Source organism: Tympanuchus pallidicinctus, unplaced genomic scaffold, assembly GCF_026119805.1.
Source record: "Tympanuchus pallidicinctus isolate F22 unplaced genomic scaffold, pur_lepc_1.0 scaffold2, whole genome shotgun sequence".
In the NCBI taxonomy this organism is placed as follows: Eukaryota; Metazoa; Chordata; class Aves; order Galliformes; family Phasianidae; genus Tympanuchus; species Tympanuchus pallidicinctus.
Window position 1 is genome coordinate 47,971,253 of NW_026294721.1, and position 5,134 is coordinate 47,976,386.

General features: G+C 35.3%; 1 long non-coding RNA gene across 2 annotated transcripts; it reads left to right on the forward strand.

Moving 5' to 3' along the window:
* The first annotated feature begins 611 nt into the window (after positions 1-611).
* Positions 612-2,986, forward strand: LOC128080287 (uncharacterized). 2 transcript variants are annotated; one of them, XR_008206578.1, is made up of 3 exons: positions 612-1,313; positions 2,302-2,396; positions 2,600-2,986. It is a non-coding gene; the product is annotated as an uncharacterized LOC128080287 (long non-coding RNA). The 2 variants fall into 2 exon arrangements; XR_008206577.1 differs by having other exon boundaries at positions 612-1,047.
* The last annotated feature ends 2,148 nt before the right edge of the window (positions 2,987-5,134 follow it).

Sequence of the window (5,134 nt, forward strand, 5' to 3'; positions counted from 1 at the left end):
CGTGCTGATCAAAAAAATAACACCCATAACTGGAAAACTATTATTAAAGAAGGGTTTACTCACTGAGTTTCTGCAGGCTTTTGGTATTGAATTCCAAGTTTCTCAATGGCTTCTCAGTAAATTATATATCTACTTTTGTTTGATAGAAAAAATGGAGGATGTCAAAATTGCTCGTGTGCTTAAAAGGTGAGGACTGGTCTATCGTACACTGATACAGACCAGTGAATTAAACCAGAAACATGAAAAGTTTTGCATACAAACAAAAAAATAAGAGAATTAAATCTATAGAATGGGATATGGCAGTCCTGTATACAACAACTGCAGTTTTTGTACATGTCTCTGCTGAAAGAACAACCAAACCAAATAAACCAGGCTTTGGCCTAAGGCTTTGCTTTGCCCTTGGGTGTGTGGGTGCATGTTAGGAAGAGCAGCACGGATTTTGCCTGTTCAATGCTAGTGAAATCAGTGATACACTGATCCACACAGATTTAGGGCACACTTTTAAATCTGATGAAGGTACAAAACAGAGTCACAAACATTGTCCAAATATTTTACAAAATAGCAGCAACTATTTAAGACTGCAAAAAGTAAGATGGAAGGTAGCCTGAATATCCTGCAGTACCACTGGATATTAAAGGACTTTTTCACATGTGGGATAAATCATAAGAACCTGTGGCAGAAAGTTGAAGCAAGGTACATTCAAAGAAGTTGAAGTCATTTTTTTCCTATGTTTTACTTTTATTTTCAATGATGCATTGAAAATAATAATTAATGACCAGAACAAAACTACCAAGGAAAATAATGAGGGCATAAGGGTAAGCACTGGCTGAACACATCTGTTGTCCCTGGCACGCAAAAGGAACTTTTGTTGTAGTTTTTTGTTTGTTTGTTTGTTTAAGGAAAAAGATGTGGCTTAATTAAGCAGTATTTATATTAATTTGACTCAGCTGGGATCTGGAAGCAACAAATCATATAATGCAGCCCAGTGAGCCTTTCTTCAGGTGTTCCTGCTTGTTGCAACCCTTTCATCTGAGCTCTAAGACAGTGGTAGGGTCAGATTGCTTCTTTATCTGAGCCAGGAAGGAGCTTGAGGAAAGGGATGTCTTCTCCAAGTTGTAGGCCTCCCTGAATCCTGTTTAATGAGAAATGGAATTAATTCCATGAAGCATAGGATCCCCTTCATAGGGAGTACTAGCGACTAGTTTGCCTGGCTGGCTCCTGCCTGCTGTTGGTTACCAAAGAGATAACGTTTCTGTTTTTAGCAGAAGCTGAAGCATTCTCAATTCCTGACTCAGAGCTTACTACTAGGCTATGTAAGTGAGATATAATGACTTGTCCAATACCAGAGATCAGATTAGATGATCTAAATGGTTCCTCCTGGCCTTACTTTTTATGAGTCCTTCACAATCCACTTTGCGTGCTGCCTCATTGGTGCCTAGAATCACACGCTAGTGCTCCCATTCCCTGATTTTTATGACTGTGACCTTTATAAACAGGAGTTCCTGAATAATTTAATGGGAAGGGGGGAAAGTAAGAAAGCAATCTGAAGTGAGGTAAATGAGCAAGAAATAAGAAAGCCTCAGAAATGTTAGGACATTTTAAACCTATTTACAGAGCATAATAGCCTGCCTGCATATGAAGACACCAGATTTAAAACATCTGTTTTCTTTCACAAAGGAAAAGAATCAGTGCAATTGTGTGGTATTACTCATAACACAGCATCTCTTAGGACAAGTTCAATATTTTCACTCCTGCTGCTACTCTCATTTCCTTAAATTCTAAGCCTACGTACATGATTTCAGATGGCTCTATGAATTCTTAAATTATGTTTAATAGTTAATATCTCTGACTAAACAGTGCCTTTTGGGCTTTATCTGTTATGAGAAGTGATAGTGTGTTCTCAGAATATTTTGTAGAGTTCCCCAGCTATTCTGGAAATAATTTGCCACAGCTCATTAAAGGGTGAAACATTTTTCCCCAGATGTAGTAAACTAACTTTGCTGGCTGATATGTATCTGAGAAGAGCTTCTGTTCTATCTATTGGCTTTTTCTACTGAGCATACCCAAATAAGAGTGTTGCTACCGAAAACCCTGCACATCTGTGCAAAAACTAAGATTTTAGGTATTTCTTATGGTGTTGTTATGCTAATGGGGAGACTCCCATAAACTCCTCTTGACGTGGCTGCAGAAATGCCAACCATCAGCTCATCTTTAACTTGCCTGTACTGATGCCGTTTTCCTTTTTAGAATCGAAGGAGTATTAGCACTGAAATAATTCAGTGCTTTTGTTTTTCTTTTCAGAGTTATCAGAACATTATCTCTTTTTTCTTTTTGGTCTGCTCAGAACATTTTGAACCAACATTACCTCAGTGCATTCTGAATGACTGCATTATCTGGTGAGTAATTTTTTTTGCTGAAAGTGAAGCTGAGATGGCTTATTTCCACAGAGAAACTTCACATATCTTAATGGCTATTAAAGCCAGTTACTTTCCCATTTGAGAATACTAATTCCAGTGTTGTGCTTTCCACATTTTAGTCAGTTATACCCATTGTTTTTTTTTGTTTTGGTTTGGTTTGTTTTTTTTTCTTGTCAGTGCAGATCTTCAGGACTGTGAGCAGAAATGAAATGGCAGCTTCCATGAAGAATTGCACCATAGTACAACTGTCCCTATGGTAATAAGTCAAAATGGATGTAAATGCAAATCTTCAGAAGAAAAACCAAGAGTGTTTAATTCTCTTTGATTCCAGTGACACCCAGATGCCTTAATGCTTTTGAAAGTCTGTGTTTGATTTTCCTCATTAAGAAGAATAGATCAAGAATATTTTCTCCTTTTCTGAATAACAGGAAGCATGAAAAATTAATCCCTGATAGATACAAGTTGGCTTTCTGCTTTATAGACAGAAAGGGTGATTAAATCTTTCTGATATTTTGTCTGTTTGCTTGTAAAGTAAAAATAATAAAAAATGGCATTCATTCAGATAATAAGATGAACTCTTAGAGCTGCATTTGTTTCCATTTTTTGTATCTGCGGCAGAAAACTGTGAAATTCGTGAATATAATTCAGTATTTTTAATGAAAACTTGCATTTCCTTGCAGTTATGGGTGAGGCATACTTTTATGTATTTTGACTTCAGCGAATTCCAAAAATTTTTGTAAAAATATTTATAAGAAGCACAAATGAATTTTTGTCTCATGTGGGCTTTATTTTGGCTTAAGGAAGATTTGGTTTCAGCCTATGGTTAGTGACTCTTTCTATACCCTGTTTACCAAGATATATTTCAACAACTGCAGTCCTCCAGAATGAAAATTCAGTGGTAGAAGTGTTAGCAAATACCTAACCTTCAATGAATGTGAAGCAAGTTAGATGCTAAATTGATATTTGTGACTCTGTACTCTTTTCTCTTCCATCCCTTCTATCTGTTAAATACTTAATTCCTAATACATCAAAGTTCTGTCACCCCATGACTGGGAAGCAAATGGAATGTAGGGCTGGTGAACCAATTGTATTTATATATATATAAAAGAATTTTAACTAGATTTTCAAAAAGCAATAGGATTAACATTCAGTGTGTAAAACTTGAGCAAAATGGAAGATTTTCTTATTCAGTGTGAGACAGATAATTGGCTCTGTCTGGGTTATTCTATTATGTACCAAAGAATACCTTTTATCAAGAAATAATAATCACCCAGAAATTGGGTTGAACTTTCACCTTCTCCCCTAAATATTACAAAGGAAATAGGGAAGCTAGATAAGTTGCTTATAAAGTGAAGAATGAAATTGAAAAAGAGGTAAAAAAAAAAAAAAAAAAAAAAAAAAAGAGTCGAAAGAATAACAATGAAAGAAAGCATCAGGACTACATGATCCTTGCTGTAGGTGTCAACTCACCAATTAACATCTTTCTGAATATTTTTGATAATTTAATGACTAATTAATTAAGGACTAGATTCATTTTCCTTTCTTATACTAAAAGGATGATGAATTTGATTTAAAAGTTAGCTATCATTCTTTTTTTTTTTTTTTTTGAACAACATGGTAGAATCTAACCTGAGGCCTGCCTTTGAAAAGTAGAGAGTACATACAAGACAATCATTATATTAAGAAACAGATCTGCCATTCTTACAATATTCTGCAGCACACATATTAAGCACTCCATCAAGCTGCATTCTGCTCATCTTTCCACCTGGTGATAAAATGATACTTTTTCCTCTTTCACTTCCACTTTGGCATTACAGTAAACTGCACTGTGGCCTCAGACACTAAGATGTCAAACTACAGTATAGTAAGCTGGACTATAAATGAAGATGAATGCGCGTTTCAGCAGAAGGGTCAGGCATAGGATACAAATTAGAGATTGTTTTTCCTTTTCTTGGCAGCAGATTCTGCCCTCTTTTTTCTCAAAGGACTTTATAGATAGAATATGATGACATGAAACTAGGGAAATACGGTAAATCAAGCCCAGGGAGTACAACTTCAATTTTCATCACAAAGAGGGTCACTTGTACAGTGTAACTTTAATGAACTCAATAAGAAAGACACAAACTGGATTTTAGTAAGTATGAATATTTGCAACAGATGAAAGAATCTGTGCAACGTGGATAGACTGTGCTATGAAGGAGATCGGAGTAAGGGACAAACAGAAGTCCTGTGATTTTACTTATCTTATTGGCAGTAGCAAAATATTTCGTATTTTCCTGGAAAATGAGTGAATAAACAAAGAAAAACACTTTTTTTTTTTCAGAAGAGTTTTTGAAACTTTGGTGTAGATTTTGACAATTATCAGGGAGAATGTAGAAGACAGTAATTAAGTTTACTTACGGTTGAAGAAGCTGGTTTTGTGACTAACATTCCATTCTTACAGAGAATTTCAACTAAGTGCATATTTTGAATTGCTTTTGTTGTAGCAAAAAAAAATTAAAATCTCAGTGTTGAAAAGAGAAAAAGAAAATTAAAAAAAGGATACAAAAGGGAATTTTGCCTTGCTTTTGTTAAGATGAAAGGTATTTTGCATTTGGCTGAAGTCACAAAATTTTACTTTACTGAAGTTAAAGAGCGATTGAAGAACAGACATCTTTGTAAACTATCCCTGAGGTTCTCTCGTCTGATGCTGTTTTATCCCTTGGAAGTCTTTGAGA